Below are 18,656 nucleotides of genomic sequence, written 5' to 3'. Positions count from 1 at the left end.
GTTTCAAATCAGATGAACCCAAAGAGATCCACAAGACACATTATAGTCGAAATGTCAAAAGAATCTTTAAAAAAGCAAGAGAAAAACAACTCATTATGTACAAGGGAAACCCCATAAAAATATCAGCTGATTTTTCAGCAAAAACTTTGCAGGAAGTGGCATGACATATTTAAAGTGCTGAAAGGAAAAAAAAATACCTTCCAAACAAGAATACTCTACTTGGCAAGGTTATCATTCAGAATTGAAAGAGAGATAAAGAATTTTCCAGACAAGCAAAAGCTAAGGAAATTCATTATCACTAAGCCAATCTTACAAAAAATGTTAAAGGGCCTTCTTTAAGTTGAAAATAAAATGTACTAATAACAAAGAAATATATGAAAATAAAATCTCACTGATAAAGATGAATATATAGTAACCATAGTAGTTTAACCAGTTAGAAAGCTAGCATGAAGGTTAAAGGACAAGAGTATTACAATTAAGTATAATTACAATAATTAGTTAAGGAATACACAAAATAAAAAGGTATACAATATGACAAAAACAAAATGTGGGAGGGGCAAAATGTACAGTTTTTTAAATGCATTCAAATTTAAATTGTTATTAACTTAAAATAGACTGTTATGTGAGTAGGTAATTGTATGTGAACCTCATGGTGACCACAAAGCAAAAACCTATAGCAAATACATGCAAGGAATCTAAACATAACACTAAAAAAAAGGCATCAAACCACAAGGGAAGAGAGAAAGAGAAGAAGAAAGGAACAGAAAGGAACTACAAAAACAGCCAGAAAACAATTACCAAATGGCAATAAATACATACCAATCAATAATTATGTTAAGTAAAAATGCACCAACTTCTCCAATCAAAAGACAGAGTGGCTGAATGGGAAAAAAAAAAAAAAAGCAAGAGTTATCTCTATGTTGTCTAAAAGAAACTCACTTCAGATCTAAAGACACACAGACTGCAAGTAAAGGGATGGAAAAAGATGTCCCATGCAAATGGAAACCAAAGAAAGCTGGTGTAGCTAAACTTTTTTCAGATAAGATAGGCTTTAAAACAAAGACTGTAATAAAAGACAAAGAGAGGTATTACATAATAATAAAGAGGCCAATTCCATAAGAGGATATAACATTTGCAAATATTTATGCATCCAACATAGGATATCTAAATATATAAAGCAAATATCAACAGACCTGAAGAGAGAAACACACAATAATACAGTAAGGGACTTTACTATGATTTTATAATAATAGTAAGAGACTTTAATACCCCAATACATCAGTGGATAGATCACCCAGACAAAAAAATCTATAAAAAACATTGGCCTGGGTGGCTCAATGGTTGAGCATCTGCCTTTGGCCTAAGGTGTGATCCCAGGGTCCAGGGATTGAGTCCCACAGCAGGCTCCCTGCAAGGAGCCTGCTTCTTTCTCTGCCTATGTCTCTGCCTCTCTCTCTGTGTCTCTCATGAATAAATAAATAAAATCTTTAAAAAATTAGTTTTAAATGACATATTAGACTAGATGGACTTAATTGATATATACAGAATATTCCATCCAAAACCAGAATACATTCTTTTCGACTGCACATGGAACATTCTCCAGGACAAATCACATATTAGGCCACAAAACAAGTCTCAAAATTTAACACGAAATCATTTCAAGTATCTTCTCCAAACAATGATGTGAAACTAGAAATCAACTACAAAAAGAAAATAGGAAAAATCACAAATATGTGGAGATTAAAAACATGCTACTGAACAACCAATGGGTCAACGAAGAAATTAAAGGGGAAATTAAAAAATGACTTGAGACAAGGGTACCGGGATGGTTCAGTCGGTTAAAAGTCTGCCTTTGGCTCAGGTCATGATTCCAAGGTCCTGGGATCGAACTCCATATCAGGCTGCCTGCTCTGAGGGAAGCCTGCTCTTTCCTCTCCCTCTGCCTGATGCTCCCCCTGCTTGTGCTCTCTCTCTGTCAATAAATAAATAAATAAATAAATAAATAAATAAATAAATAAATATTTTAAAAAATAACTTGAGCCAAATTAAAATGGAAATACAACAACCCAAAATCTATGGGATGCAGCTAAAACAGTTCTAAGGGGGAAGTTCACAGCAATACAGGCTTACTGGCAAAATCAAGAAAAATCTCAAATAAACAATCTAACGTTATACCTTTATATCTAAAGGAACTAGAAGAACAAAAGAAACCCAAAGTTAGTAGAAAGAAAGAAATAATAAAGATCAGTAATGCCTAGCTGAGAGCATACATACGACTCTGAAGAGCATACATACGACTCTTGATCTGTGGGTTCAAGCTCCACATTGGGTGTAGAGATTACTTAAAAAATAAAATCTAAAAAAAGAAATAATAAATATCAGAGTGGAAATAAATGAAACAGACACACACACACACACACACACACACACACATACACACAGAAAAGATTAATGAAATTAAGAGTTGGCTCTTTGGAAATATGACCCAAATTGACAAATCTTTAGTTAAACTCGTCCAAAAAAAGGGTGGGGGGAGCTAAGTCTCAAATAAAATCAGAAATGAAAGGAGGTGAAGTCCAGTGAGAATGGTGAAAATTAACAAGACAGGAAACAACAAATGTTGGAAAGGATGTGGAGAAAGGGGAACCCTCTTGCACTGTTGGTGGGAATGTGAACTGGTACAGCCACTCTGGAAAACTGTATGGAGGTTCCTCAAAGAGTTAAAAATAGAGCTACCCTACAACCCAGCAATTGCACTACTGGGGATTTACCCAAAGATACAGGTGCAGTGAAATAGCAGGACACCTGCACCCCAATGTTTATAGCAGCAAAGTCCACAAAAGCCAAACTGTGGAAGGAGCCTCAGTGTCCATCAAAAGATGAATGGATAAAGAAGATGTGGTCTATGCATACAATGGAATATTACTCAGCCATTAGAAACGACAAATATCCACCATTTGCTTCAACGTGGATGGAACTAGAGGGTATCATGCTGAGTAAAGTAAGTCAATCGGAGGACAAACATTATATGGATTCACTCATACAGGAAATCTAAAAAATAGTGAAAGGGATTATAGGGGAAAGGAGAGAAAATGAGTGGGAAAGATCAGACAGGGTGACAGAACATGAGAGACTCCTAACTCTGGGAAATGAACAAGGAGTAGTGGAGAGGGAGGTGGACCAGGGGATGGGGTGACTGGGTGACAGGCACCGAGAGGGGCACTTGACAGGTACGAGCACTGGGTGTTATACTATATGTTGGCAAATTGAACTCCAATAAAAAAAAATACAAAAATAAATAAACAACCTTTGAAATGATACTTTTTAAAAAATATATATATTTCATTTTGTGTACTAGTTTTTAAAAAATCTTATTTAAGTTGAATTTTACTTAGTCTGACTCACCCTCCCCCAATCCCAGTATTACTTTATCATCACTTTGAATTGATCTTTAATAACTTTTCACTTGAAAATTTCCTTTCTCTTAGCACTAAACAAGATAAGAGAAATTGATAGTCACAATTGAAATAATCTTTCTCTAATATGTATATGAGTGTCAATTGTCACCTATTTGATTTACATAAAATGGATTATATTACCATTTGGACTAATACTATGTAACTTGGCTGCAGTCAGTGAAAGTAAACGTTATACCTAAAATCAAAAGAAAGAAAGAAAGAAAGAAAGAAAGAAAGAAAGAAAGAAAGAAAGAAAGAAAAAGAAGTTGCAGGATCCTTGGGTGGCTTGGCAGTTTAGCACCTGCCTTTGGCCCAGGGTGTGATCCTGGAGTCCAGGGATCAAGTCCCACATCAGGCTCCCTGCATGAAGCCTGTTTCTCCGTCTGCCTGTGTCTCTGCCTCTCTCTCTCTCTCTCTCTCTCTGTCTCTCATGAATAAATACATAAAATCTTAAAAAAAAAAAAAAGGAGGTGAAATTGCAGTAGATACCATGGAAATACAAAGGATCATAAGAGATTATTATGAACAATTATAGGCCAACAAATTAAACTACCTAAAAGAAATGGATAAATTCCTAGAAACATAATCTTCCAAGACTCATGAAGAAAGAAGACTCAAGAATTATGAAGGAGGGGGCACCTAACTGGCTCAGTCAGTAGAGCATGCAACTCTTGATCTCATGGTCATGAGTTTGAGCCCCACATTGGGTATAGAGATTACTTTTTTAAAAATTAAAGAAAGAAAGAAAAGAAAAAAGAATCATGAAGAAATAGAAAGTCTAAATAGAAAAATTACTTGTAAGGAAATTTAATCATTAATTAAAATCACCCAACAAGCAAAAATCTAGGACTAGATGGCTTCACTGGTGAATTCTACCAAATAGGGTAGGTTTAATACCCATCCTTCTCAAACTTCCAAAAAAAAATTGAAGAGTACAAAAATGCTTCCAGACTCATTTTATGATGCTGACATTACCCTGATACCAAAACCAGACAAAGATACCACAAAAAGAAATGTACAGGCCAATATCACTAATAAATATAGATGCAAAAAATCCTCAACAAAATATTAGCAAACCAAATTCAACAATTCATTAAAAAGAATCATACACCATGATCAAGTAGGATTTATTATAGGCATCAAGAGTTGTTCAACATCTGCAAATCAATCAGTGTGATACATCACGTTAACAAAATGAAGGGTAGAATCACATGATCATCTCAATAGATACAGAAAAAACATTTGACAAAATTCTACATCCATTTATGATAAAAACTTTTCAACAAAGTGGGTATAGAGGGAATAAACCTCAACATGATAAGGGCCATATGACAAATGCACAGCTATCATCATATTCAACAGTAAAAAGCTGAAAACTTTTTGTTTAAGACCAGGAACAAGATAAGGATGCTCATTCTCACCACTTTTATTCAACATAGTATTTGAAGTCCCAGCCACAACAATCAGACAAGGTAGAGAAAAACATCTAAATTGAAACAGAAGAAAAACTGTTATTATTACAGATGCCAATATATATGTATATGGAAAACTAAAGATTTCACAAAAAAACTCTTAGAATAAGAATGAAATTAAAGTTTCAGGATGCAAAATAAACATACATAAATCTGTTATGTTTCTATACACAAATAACAAATTCTCAGAAAGAAAAATTAAGAAATTTCATATACGATTACATTAAAAAAATCTATGAATAAATTTAACCAAAGAGGTTAAAAACCTGTACTCTGAAAACTAGAAGACATTGATGAAAGAAATTGAAGACAATGCAAATAAATGGAAAGATATGCCATGCTCATGGATTGAAATACCTTTTTTCTTAATTTTTATTCTTTTTTTTTTTTATGGTAGTCACAGAGAGAGAGAGAGAGAGAGGCAGAGACATAGGCAGAGGGAGAAGCAGGCTCCATGCACCGGGAGCCCGATGTGGGTTTCGATCCCAGGTCTCCAGGATCGTGCCCTGGGCCAAAGGCAGGCGCTAAACCACTGCGCCACCCAGGGATCCCTTTTTTCTTAATTTTTAAAACAATGATGAAGCAATTTTATTTTAAAATGTTAATTTTATAACAGAATTACATCTTTGCAACCATTTAAACTGAAAAATTTTATTGATTGAGAAATAAAGGTATACATAATTTTTGAGGGAGTGTACAAGCAAAATCTTTAGAGAATTCTATACTTTAGCATGAATGAGGCTGTACTTGTCCTAGTGCATGTGGAGATCTGTAGGCCCGTCAATGGTAGTAGCAACCTTTCATTCACTGATGCATCCCTGAGGCCAACACAGGCCTTGACATGTAGTAGTATGTCAATAAATATTGGCTGAACAAATTAAGTATAGTTTTTCAGGAGATATTTTTTAATTCAATTAATTAAGATATAATGTATTATTACTTTGAGAAGTAGAGGTTCAGTGATTCATCAGTCTTATGTAATACCCAGTGCTCATTATATCATGTGCCCTCCTAATGTCTATCACCCAGTTACTCCAACTCCCCACCCCCTGGATTGAAATACTTAATGTTATTAAAATGTCCATAACACCCAAAGCAATCTACAGATATGATGCAATCTCTATCAGAATACCAATGGCATTTTGCACAGAACTAGAACAAATAATTCTAAATTTGTATGAAACCAGGGAAGACCCCAAATACCCAAAGAAATCTTGGGAAGGAAGAACAAAGCTGGAGGTATCATGTTCCCTGATTTCAAAACACTATTACAAATTTGTAGTAATAAAAACAGTATGGTATTGGTATAAAGGCAAGTTCAAAGATCAATGGAATAGAGACCAGAAATAAGCACACAAATATATGGTCAAATAATTTATTACAAAAGAGCCAGGAATATACAACAGGGAAAGGATAATTTCTTCATTAAATAGTGTTGGGAACACTGGACAGCTGCAAGCAAAAGAATGAAACTATAGTACTACCTTACATCATACACAAAAATTAACTCAAAATGGATTAAAGACCTAAATGTAAGAATTAAAACCATAAAACTCATAGAAGAAAACATAGGCAGTAAGCTACTTGACATTAGTCTTGGCATTCAATTTTTGGATCTGTCTCCAAAGCAAAAACAACACAAGCAAAAATAAGGGACTACATCAAACTAAAAAGCTTTTGCAAACAGAGGAAACCATCACCAAAATGAAAACAAAAACAAAATTCCAACCTATGGAATGAGAGAAAATATTTGCAAATCACATATTCAATAAGGGGTTAATATGCAAAATATATTAAAAACTCATATAACATAAAAGTAAACAAACAAACCAATTAAAAAATGGGCAAAGGATCCAAATAGACATTTTTTAAAAAGAAGACATGTAGCTGACACATGAACAGACATTCAACATCACTAATTATCAGGGCAATGAAAACCAAAACCACAATGAGATATCACCTCACACCTGTTAGAATGGCTAGTATCAAAAAGACAAGAAAAAGCAAGTGTTATTGAGGATGTAGAGAAAGAGAAACTTCATACACTGTTAATGGGAATGAAAATTGGTGCAGCCATTGTGGAAAACAGTTTGGATGTTCCTCAAAAAATTAAAAATATAACTACATATGATCCAAGTATTACACTTCTGGATACTTATCTGAAGAAAACAAAAACACTAATTTGAACAATTATTTGCACTTCTATGTTCATTGCAGCATTAGTCACAGAAGTCAAGAAGGAAAAAACCAGTGTTCATCAATGGACAAATGGATAAGGGAGATGTAAATATATGCAATAGGATACTACTCAACCATAAAAAAGAAGGAAATCTTGCCATTTGTGACAAAATGAATGGATCTTATGGATATTATGCTAAGTGAAATAAATCAGAGAAAGACAAATACCATATGATTTCACTTATGTGTGGAATTTAAAAAAACAAATGAACAGACAAAGTCAAAGTCACAGATACAGAGAACAGATTTGTGGTAATCAGACAGAAGGGGTTAAAGGATGGGTGAAATGGGTGAAGTGGGTGACAGATGGTAACTAGATTTATTGTGGTGATCACTTTGTAGTATATACAAATATATTATTATGTTGTACATCTGAAACTAATACAATGTTATATACCAATTTTACCTCAATTCAAAATATGTTCAGCAGACGAAAAAAGGGCAATGGAAGGCTTCTGGGTTCAGAGACAGTATCTTTAATCATAAGGCTGTAAGCTCAGTTTGACTGACTATGAAAGCCTATGAATCTATTGTGTTTACTGGTGAAAATCTCAAAATAGGCAATTCCTAGCTTATTAGTTTATTTGTTGGTCTGTTATCTGGAACTGGGAACAAGTTTTGCTATAGAAATAATCTTACAAATGTATCTCTGCCTCAAGATCAGTCCACAAAACCTTATGGAACCCTAATATACATAAAGTATTGTACTAATAATATTGAAGATCCTAACCACTCTTTATAAAAGTGTTTCTGTGGGAAAGTGCAATTAGAGTTTTAATGTCGGTAACACATATTCCTCAGCCCTATAAGTTCTCTGGACTCTTGACCTATTCCCACAGTGCTGATTCTTATCAGAATGGTTCCATATGTGGTAGAGGGTAGATTAGTTGCTTTCTGTTGCTACAGGATTCAAGCTGGAGTTCCAAGTAATTTAACTCCACGGAGATGATCCCAGCCCCACCATGTGGTCTAAGTTTAGCCTCCTGAGCACAATAGGGGACCTCTTATCCCTATATGCCTTGTACACCCTATCACAAGCTGATGCTTAGACTCTGTCATATTAGGGACCTCATTTGCAGATTTCTGGGACTTCAGGGGAGATTAACAGGAGTCCTCATCTCATGAGGGAAATGCTTGAGGAGACTTTGGGACTAGTACAATTCCTGAAACATTGGGAAAGGAGATAAGCATGGGACAACCTTTGAAAAAAGGATAGTATGATCAAGAATTCACCCTGAAGTTGGTTAAATTAAGATGAAAAATGTTCTAAGGTTAAGACACTAGTAGGAGCTTTGGTAGGAGGAGATATTCCTGAGTGCGATACAGAGGAGCAGATCCAAATGCTCTCACTTGGAGAACTAAAAAAATTGAAAGATCTGCATGGTGTTTGGGGGACCTAAAGACAGAGCTATCATTTCTCCACAGGCAAAATGTCTTGCCTGTTGGCTATAAAATTCATAATTGTAGGAAGCCTTCTCACTACCTCCAGAGTCCTAGCCATACTGGTGGAGGACAATGAATATTTGGTGGTCCTGGTGATCAGGAGAAGTGGTGAGGATTCCAAATTTGACCCGAAAGAGCTGCAGAAGCCAGTGAAAAAGAATGTTAAGTCCCTGTGATCAGCACTAGAACAGCTTTGGACAGTGAGACTTAGAGTCCTAGTACCACACAAGGCTTATTTTGGTAAGAGCAGTCTGATGGGAAAACTGCCTTATCTATCTCTTGATGAAATTATAAATCAGGGACTCCTGGATGGCTCAGCGGTTATGCTTTGCTTTCAGCTCAGGACGTGATCCTGGAGTTCAAGGATCAAGTCCCACGTCTGGCTCCCTGAGAGGAGCCTGATTCTCCCTCTGCCTATGTCTCTGCCTCTCTCTCTCTCTCTCTGTCTTTCATAAATAAATAAAATCTTTAGAAAAAAAAAAAAGAAAGAAATTATAAATCAAACTGCCTTGTTCTCCTTGAGTCAGGGAATTAGGTAAACAGACTCTCCTGCCAGTGAATCTTGAATGATGTGACCTAGACACTGAAAATCCAGTTGACTCCCAGAAGCTATGCCCTCAGACTGTCAAGGACTCTAATCACCTAAACCTCTAGAGATGTCCTGGTTGTTGTCCTTCTCTAAGCACATACCCCGTCTTTCCCTTTAATTCCATCAGCTTCATGTTATCCTCCTAAAACTTTTCTTTTCTACTCAAGTTTTTCAGAGTCTGTTCCTATTGTGAACAATTGAGGAATTCTAACTAACCCTATTGGCAGAATGTTGACAGATCAAGGCAAATCTACCACTACAACTTGTAAAGCAAGTAACAAATCCACTGATGGCTTAGTTATAGCATGTTATCCCCCCCATTAGAAAAATGATGATTCATATCATTGAGATGTATCATTGAGATGGAATGGGCTCAACTTTCACCTGAGGAGGCAAAAGTCAGTGGGTATAAGGAAGAAAATAACGTTTTTACTTAAACATTACCCCAGGAGCAGATCACCAATTCTTAGCTCTACACTATTCTATTAACGTGATGGTATAATATATATGATGGCTATGTAGTAACCATGGTTTTATCTCATTTATTTACAGAAATATATTGTTATTGATGGAAAGATTTTTAGGAAAACAGGCAAACTGCAACACTATTCCCTTATTATTTAAAAGGACTGAATTAAGCTTCGATGTTAGATTAAAAATAACAACTGAGACAAATGGGTCTGGAAGTGTGTCTGCTTAATTAAACCAAACAGTTGGCCAAGTAAAGTGAAGTATGTTTCAACTCAACCAATTGGCATTTTCGATTTGCTCCATGATTAGCAGGTTGTGTGGCTGGGCTTGTCTGAAAAAGAGCAGATTTTATCCATTCATATCTGGTCCTAAAAGATAACCATCCACCCCACCAAATGGTCTGTGGACTTCAGCCCATGGTGTAGCCTGATTTCCTTAGGCATAGGAAAGGATGTTTCACATTCCAGTGGAGTGCAGATTTGTGGGTTCAGACTGAAGCAATGATGGACTCAAGGGGTTCAGGCAGCTTTCTCTGGTCTAGCTGGTTTCTCTCCCACTTGACATAAGGCCACTGTAGTGTAGATAGAAACTGGGGACATTCAAGACACATGCTGTCCCTGGATTTCTGGCTCTGATTAGAGGTCCATGACCCAACCATGGCCTGGAAAATCCATTTCTTCTCCTCACTGTCATGTATCTGCCATCATTATAGCCAATGCCTCTTTGCCTCCGTCCCAACCCCCAACCAAACCCTGTTTTATCCATGATCTCTGTTTACAGAATTCTGGTTGAGCAAAAGGCCTTCAGGGACATGCTTTTACAAACAGAAATAGAGGAGCCTCCCTGCTATATGAATGGGGCAATACAATAGGTCTGGTTCCATGTGACAATCCTTTATGTATATTCCTTTCAGAGTTAGGGTGAGAAATCTTCAGCAGGTATAACTGATCCTCTCCCTTTGTGACAGTTTTATCAGTCTCTCTACCTCGTTCATCTTAGTCCCATTGTCCTTTGTAATAAAGAATAGAGAATTCTTGATTTGTAGAACTACCACAACTTCTACAGGTCTTCCATCTGCTTCTACTGATCTCTGAATTCTAGCACAGGTCTTTACAAAATAAAAACATCAAGGAGCCAACAACTTCTCCCAGATCTGGAAGGAAATGATAGAAAGACTACCTTATAATTGAGTAAGTCTAAATACATGGCATTGCCATCTTGCTTATGTAGTGTAGTGTCTCAGTAATTTAATGAACAGCACTTTGTATGATTTCCTGGAGGTCATACTCTATCTGCACAACCTCCTGAGATACTTCCCCAATCTAACATGAGCCCACAAACCAGGTTCCTTGACCACTAGCAGTCGCATCACTCCAGGCCAATTCCACAAATTGTGTTAGAGATCCTCATGGTTGTTCTATCCAGCTAGGTTCACCAAAGGCATTCAAGTTATTTCTGGGATTCTCATAGGCCTCTTCCTTTACTGAACCCAAATTAACCTCCTCAAAAGGAAGAAAAAGTTTCCCCTCAGATCCAGAGTTAAAGCATTCTAGCAGTTGAAGACTTGATTATCTCCTTCCCAACTTCGACATACCTGGACCCAAACAGTTCTATACCATTGAAACCAATGCCTTTAACAGTGCAATGGGGACCATACTGCCCCAAGATAAGAGAGCCATGGTTCTGGCAACAATCAGTCCCTGTGGAAGAATCTGGCTTGGTTGATATAAACTATCTTATTTAATAATGAGAATCATTTATCATCATGGCTACCTTAGAGGTTTGAAGACATCAAACTAGATACAGGTAACCAGTGTCCTGTGACAATGTGCTTAGGCCACTAAAGCCTGGAAAAGCTGAGCTAGACTCAAGATAGCCCCTTTCTTTGAGTGTTTTTTTAAGTTTTACTTATTTAAGTAATCTCTACATCAAACATGAGGCTTGAACTCACAATCCCCAGACTAAGAGTCACGTGCTTTTCCAACTGAGCTAGCCAGATGTACCAGATTTTAATATCTATCACAAATGAGGTAGTGAAATGGCCAGGTGGGTTCCCTATTTCAAAGTACCAGGGAGTAGGGATCCCTGGGTGGCACAGCGGTTTGGCGCCTGCCTTTGGCCCAGGGCGCGATCCTGGAGACCCGGGATCGAATCCCACATCGGGCTCCCAGTGCATGGAGCCTGCTTCTCCCTCTGCCTGTGTCTCTGCCTCTCTCTCTCTCTCTCTGTGAGACTATCATAAATAAATAAAAATTAAAAAAACAAAAAAAAAAACAAAGTACCAGGGAGTAGAGGAAACATCTTTTGGAAATTTTTCTGTGGCTACAGCTAACAAAGGCAATCCAATGTCTGATGTTTGTGGTGCTTAGCACAGGCACCTAGCACCAGGAGTAAGTCACGGAGATTCTGAACACTATGAAACCCTTTCATGAGGACCAGTGGCTATATTTCACAAGTAGGGAACCTTGTCACAAGCACATTGCCTAATTATTAAGGTACATTGATTCTCACCTCATATCACACATCAAAAGGAAATCCTGCTAATTTAAAGCATTAAATATAAGATAATATCTTAAAATACTAGAAGAAAATGTGAATATTCACCTTGTCTATTAGATAAGGCAAAACCCTCTAATCATCAAATCAAGAGATGAAAGACCCAAATAAATTAAAAGTCAATTCAACCACATAAAAAATTTTCTCTATAGCAAGATATCATAATAAAAATAATACCAACAATAAATATGATAAAAGGTTAATATATTTCAAAATCCTTATGTTGCATCTAAATAAGCTCATAAGAAAAACAGTGATTCAAATTTTAGAAAAAAAAATCAGTAAAAAAAGAACAGATGATTCACAGCAGATGAAATATAAATAGCTAAAGAGTACAGAAAAATCTACAGTTTTATTAGTATTATTTATCAAAGACATTAACATTAAGTTATATAACATTCAATCCTGGTGAAATTGTAGAGAGAAATGTAGATTTAACCAAATTTTGTGTAAAACAATTTGATCTTATTTATCAAGAGTCTTAAAATGCTCAGGCTCTTTGAACAAATAACTTTATTTTTAGGAATAGCTTCTAAGAAAATAATCAGAAATGTGAACACAGTTTTATGCAAAAAGATATTTATCATAGTATAATTTATAATTGAAAACAACCTAAATATCCAATTATATAGGTGAAAATGTTGATCTATAACAAATCCATATGAAATTCAGGGCTCCTGCCTGCAGTCATTAAAAATAATTTTGTTACACAGAGATACTCATGAAATGATGGTAGGTGTTAAAAAACAGAATACCAAATTGAATACACTCATAAATGATATATTGAAATAACATTAAAAGACCAATTAAAGGGGGTGCTTGGATGGCTCAGTTGGTTAAGCGTCTGCCTTTGGCTCAGGTCATGATCTCCAGCCCCACATCAGGCTTCCTGATCAGCAGGGAGTCTGCTTCTCTCTCACACTCTCCCTCTCTCTGTCTTCCTCTGTCCCTCCCCACTGCTTGTTCTTTCTCTCTCTCTCAGATAAATAAATAAAATCTCTAAAAAAACAAAAATAAAAAACAATTAAAATTGCGAAAGTATAAATAATTTTGTTTTTTATACTTTTCTATATTTTGCATTTTTTGAAGCCCAATAAATGGTGTTTTTTAAATTGCCTGTGGATTTTTATAGTGCTTTCTTTTTTTCCCTACAACTTTACACCATAATGTTTTATTTTTTCCTTTTTCTTAAGACACTTTTTTATTTTTTTTAAAGATTGTATTTATTTATTCATGAGAGACACAGAGAGAGAGAGAGAGAGGCAGAGACACAGGCAGAGGGAGAAGCAGGCTCCATGCAGGGAGCCCCACTCAGGACTCGATCCTGGGTCTCCAGGATCACACCCTGGCACTAAATCGCTGTGCCACCAGGGCTGCCCTTAAAACACTTTTTAAAAAAAGACTATTTATTTATTTGAAAGAGAGAAAGAGGGCACCTGGGTGACTCAGTGGTGGAGCATCTGCCTTTGGCTCAGAACATGATCCTGAGGTCCTGGGATTAAGTCCCACATCAGGCTCCCTGTGGGGAGCCTGCTTCTCCCTCTCCCTATGTCTCTGCAGCTCTGTGTGTCTCTCATGAATAAATTTTAAAAATCTTAAAAAAAAAAATGAAAGAGAGAGAGAGTGCATGTGATCAAGGGGAGGGGTAAAGGAAGAGGGAGAGAAAGAACCTCAAGCAGACTCCATCCTGAGCATGGAGCCCAACATGTGGCTTGATTCCACAACCCTGAGATCATGACCCAAGCCAAAATCAAGAGTCAGACACTGAACCAACTGAGCCCAGGGGCCCCTCTTTTTCTTTTCTTTTCTGTAATTTTTCCTGTGAATTCAACAATTCTTTTCTTTTCTTTTCTTTTCTTTTCTTTTTTTTTAATTTTTTAAGTAGGCTCCATGCCCAACATGGGGCTTGAACTCATGACTGAGATCAGGAGTTGCATGCTTTACCATCTGAGCCAGCCATGTCTCCCATAATGAGTTTTCTGGTGGTGCTCAAAGAATTGTACTTTAGATAATAACTGACAAATACATTTTATATATTAGATAATTTCATATTAAGTAAGTCCGTACTTTGATATATATTATCTTGGAGCATGACTGAATTCATTGGTAGAGTTTACTTTAAGACTGAAGCAATTTTACAATGTAGTCTGAACTGGCTTGAAACTTTCAGCAGACCCCTCCCATATGACAGCCTAGATGCTTTGTCAAAGGTTCCTGTCCTCTGCTTTGTCTTGGATCATATCTCTCAGCTCTATCTTTATCTTGCTTTTGGTCTTGCCCGACTTCTATACAGATTCTTCAACTCAAAGCTACATTCTTAAACTTCTCTCTTGTCTGGATGTTTTAACAGTTCCCTGCTTCTCCATTCTGTTCTCTTTGAGACATGGTCCTTTAAAACTTCAACTCAGACCAAGCCCATGTAGAGATTTCCTCAGGCTCTGGGTTTTCTTGGACTTTCACTTGTCCCAGGTGTCCAGGGCTCCTACCTGGCATAGCACTTCCAATAAGCCAATAAGGCACTTGTATTCTTTTATTGGCCTTCTTTCCTTTGCCTCTTTCAGCTTGTTCTCCAAGAAGAGACTCCATGGCCAGTTAAGTTGCCTGGGCCAGCTCCCCATCTTGATATTTGGCACCCTCCAGTGGCCATGGATGGGTGTGCTTTGGCCAGCAGTGAATTTTGGAGCTAAGTCCTCTGGAGCATCCCCAGGCTGGTTAGTGCCCACCAGTGACAGTTAAAAGGAGCTGCTATCAGAATCAGCTATCAGATCTGGGCAAGCTTTACCCCTGCCTGGTTCCTTGCAATTCACCTCCTGCAACTTGCTGATAGATAAACTCAACAAAGTCCCTCCCTTCCTTTTTCCTATAAATGTATCTGTATCAACATACTAAAATCTACACTCTCAAAGGAAAAACCTTTTCTGGTTTTGCACTTGGCAGGGAAGTAATAATAAGTACTAACTTAAATGAGTGTCAAATGCTGAGCTAATGCTTCAACCCATTATCATATTCAATCTTCACAATGCTGGGAGATAGTCACCTATCTTTAATCTCCATTTTATAGAGGAAGAAATAGAGGCTTAGATTGGTTACATAAAAGTCAAGGGTAAACCTAAAGGTCAAGATCTCCTTGCTAGTTGATGGCAAGTTTGAATTCAAAACCAGCCTGTGGCCCATACTTCCTAATCACTAGGCCATACAGTCTCTGTAGAAAATTGGGATGCTCAGAGGCCATGTTTTCTATAATGCAAACAAAGATAGTCTGTAGCAAAAAGAATAAAAAACTAGATAGAAGCTGAGAAAACTAGAAGTAGGGTTGTAACGGTTTGAGACAGAGGTTCCATTTGTTCCCAAGGCTCAGGAGCATCCATGTCCTTCTCCAAACTTGGTTGTTTCATCAGATACTTAAGTCCTCCCAATAAATTCCTCCTGGTTCAGTTTGATGTGTTTTCTGCCACTGGCAATGCAGGAGTCCTATTAAAACAGGAAACCAATAGGGTACTTTTGAAGATGGTCTAGGTATTAACACTTGGAGCAGCATTAGTGTTAAATTATCTGATTCATACCAGGTTATTTTGATTGCAAAGATTGAGTCAATATACTAAAGCCAGGTTACTCACTACTCAGAGACAAGTCAAAAGAAGGGTTATAGAAAAAAGCATATATGCACTAAAACCTGAGTAAATTGAACCCCAAGGCCTCAGGAAAAGTTGATACTACATCAGTGGCACTGAGGAATAGCCACTCCTTCACCTCTCAGGGCTTTTTGGCTTCTCAGTGAATCAGAACCACTCTCTCTCTGGACCAGCCTTCTCAAATGACCCGTCTTTCAATTGCAAAAGCAATACTCTAGCCCTTGTTTGTATCTCTTATTGCAGGTTTCCAAGAGAGAAGATATGACTTCTGCTTTTCTTTCTAGACCAAAGTACAGGAGGTGAAGTCATGGGGTATAGTTTATGGCCACATGTCCAATCAGCTGTGGTCATGGTCATGTGGCCTACTGTGCACTCAGTATGATCAATGGGTAGGGATTTTACTAGAAGGGGATGTGAGAAGGCCAGTAATAATTGGCATCTCTAATCAAGCCTACTTAAATGTAATTTGAATTCCTGCCAGTAAAAAAAAAAAAAAAAAAAAAAAAAATTAAACACGCTACAAAGATCCATTCCCTAAAGACCCTCTCTAATTATCTCAAGTTGGCAAGAGAGTTCACCTTCTGGTGTTTGTAGGCTTGCGTGCTACCCTCTAGCTCAAAGTTCCCAGTCCCACCTGCACCTGCCCTAAACACTCTGCATTGAGCTAAACTACTCCACTCACTTGGGAGTCTATTAATTTTTTTCTCCCCTTAACCACACTAAAGACTTTGCTTAGTAAAGCATTTTGAAGATTTAGAAAGTGACTGTTCAGTCTGCTTAGGATTTATATCCCAAACAGATGTGCCAAGAAGTCATAGGAATCAAACTGCTGTTCTGTGAGTAGAATAATATATTAACTTGCCTTGTAGCAGTTTCGATTACACAGCTGTACAAATTGCAATGGAATCTTCATAACTAAAGTTGCTTTTAGCAAAAGCACATCACTTCTTCAGGATGGAAGTTTTAACATAGCAGGCATCTTGAAGGGCATGCATCCTCACAAAATACTTCTCATTATTTGAGAGAAAATAATCTAAGAAAATGAGGTACAGTAGTACTTAACTTACCTTGAAGAATACTCTGCTCTTCATCATAATAGCTGAACTGGGTATTATTTTGTGATGAAAATAAGGAGATCCTAAATAATGGCATCATCATCTTACACTTTTAGTCTTTCTGAGACTGGTTTCTTAACTGTTAAATCACGTTATCAGTCCCATACTATAAGGTTGTAGTAAGGAGCCAATGAAAGCTTTATAGATAGCTCAACTGCCAACCATAGTAAACATTCAATAAATGTTAGTTACCATAATTATTATATTTTGTTTCTCATCTTACCAAATTAAAATGTGTTTTTTAGTACAGTTTCTCATTTTATCCTTTCAACCTATGGGTAGGTATGGTACTAAGTATATTCCCATTTTATAGTAAAATTAACAGAAACAGGTTAAATAGTTTAGGATAAATAATTTTTTCCAAGGTAACATAGACAATAAATTCATATCTTTGACATGTTTTTTTTTTCTTCACATCAGTTGGGTAATGTGCCAAGGTCATAACAAGGTTTGAGGGAGGCACATGTCCCTGACGGCATGAACACCAATCATCAAGCTCATGAACTACAAAAGGATTCCACATCTGTGACTTCTAATCGGATGTTCCTTCCGCACAGAACTTAATTTCTGTGACTGGGACTTCAGTGAAAGGAGAAGGTTAATATTATACCAAAGGAAGAATCTTCCACAACTTTCATCCAAGAATTGTTACTTGGCTAAAAATGTGTAAACTCCTCTGGCAGCCTGGCAAACTAGATAACCTGAGGGCCCATTAACTATGAGATAATTAAATCCTGATTTGAATCAAAACTAATATGCACTTTAAAGTTTTGCTGGAATTGCACTACTGGGTATTTACCCCAAAGTTACAGATGTAGTGAAACGCTGGGACACCTGCACCCCAATGTTTATAGCAGCAATGTCCACAGTAGCCAAACTGTGGAAGGAGCCTTGATGTCCTTCGACAGATGAATGGATAAAAAAGATGTGGAATGGAATATCACTCAGCCATCAGAAAGGACGAATACCCACCATTTGCTTCGACCTGGATAGAACTGGAGGGTATTACGCTGAGTGAAGTAAGTCAATCGGAGAAGGACAATCATCATATGGTTTCACTTACACGGGGATTATAAGAAATAGTGAAAGGAATTATAAGGGAAAGGAGGGAAAATGAGTGGGAAAAATCAGAGAGGGTGACAAAACATGAGAGACTCCTAACTCTGGGAAATGAACAAAGGGTAGTGGAAGGGAGGCGGGTGGGAGGATGGGGTAACTGGGTGATGGGCACTGAGGAGGGTACTTGATGGGATGAGCACTGGGTAATATGCTATGTGTTGGCAAATTGAACTTCAATAAAAAATAAATAAATAAAATAAACTTTTGCTGGGTTTTGATGAAAGGGGTCAAAAAAAAAAAAAAAAAAAGAAAAGTGAGCTGAAACAAGAACAGGAGCAATAAGCAAAAATAAAAGCCAGAGCTGTCGTGGGCAAACGCTAGTATCGGCTCAGAACAAGGAGACTGAGCTTGGAGGCACACTGCAAAGTGTGGAAATTGAACCTGAGATTCCTTCCTGTTTTGAGCCTGGTTCTGCAAGAGGAGCTTCAGAGATACATGATCAGTTGCATCTCAGACCTCCTCTCAGAAACAAATGCAAGTACTCTCTAGAGTAAAGCAACGCCCAGTTAAATCCCTGGGATTTTGATATATTAAGATCAAGAAAATATAAGCTCACAATTTAA

The 18,656-nt window shown here is 37.2% G+C and overlaps 1 protein-coding gene, 1 long non-coding RNA gene and 1 other non-coding gene across 6 annotated transcripts in view; 1 reads left to right on the top strand and 2 right to left on the bottom strand.

Annotated features, from left to right (window-relative positions):
* LOC119873308 overlaps positions 1-17,873 on the top strand; it is a 50,966-nt gene extending 33,093 nt beyond the window's left edge. For all 3 annotated transcript variants that reach the window (XR_005364621.1, XR_005364620.1, XR_005364622.1), the window contains one exon: positions 17,395-17,873. This is a non-coding gene — a long non-coding RNA (uncharacterized LOC119873308). The remainder of the gene's footprint in view (positions 1-17,394) is intronic.
* Positions 15,256-18,656, bottom strand: part of RPS6KB1 (ribosomal protein S6 kinase B1) — a 202,716-nt gene continuing 199,315 nt past the window's right edge. For both annotated transcript variants that reach the window (XR_005364614.1, XR_005364615.1), the window contains one exon: positions 15,256-15,698. The gene's annotated coding sequence lies outside the window, so the exon portion shown is untranslated. The remainder of the gene's footprint in view (positions 15,699-18,656) is intronic.
* Positions 17,389-17,490, bottom strand: LOC119873507. Its single transcript, XR_005365098.1, has one exon. It is a non-coding gene; the product is annotated as a small nucleolar RNA U13 (small nucleolar RNA).

This window comes from Canis lupus, chromosome 9, assembly GCF_011100685.1.
Source record: "Canis lupus familiaris isolate Mischka breed German Shepherd chromosome 9, alternate assembly UU_Cfam_GSD_1.0, whole genome shotgun sequence".
Lineage (NCBI taxonomy): Eukaryota > Metazoa > Chordata > Mammalia > Carnivora > Canidae > Canis > Canis lupus.
This window is presented reverse-complemented; position numbering and strand designations above follow the sequence as displayed.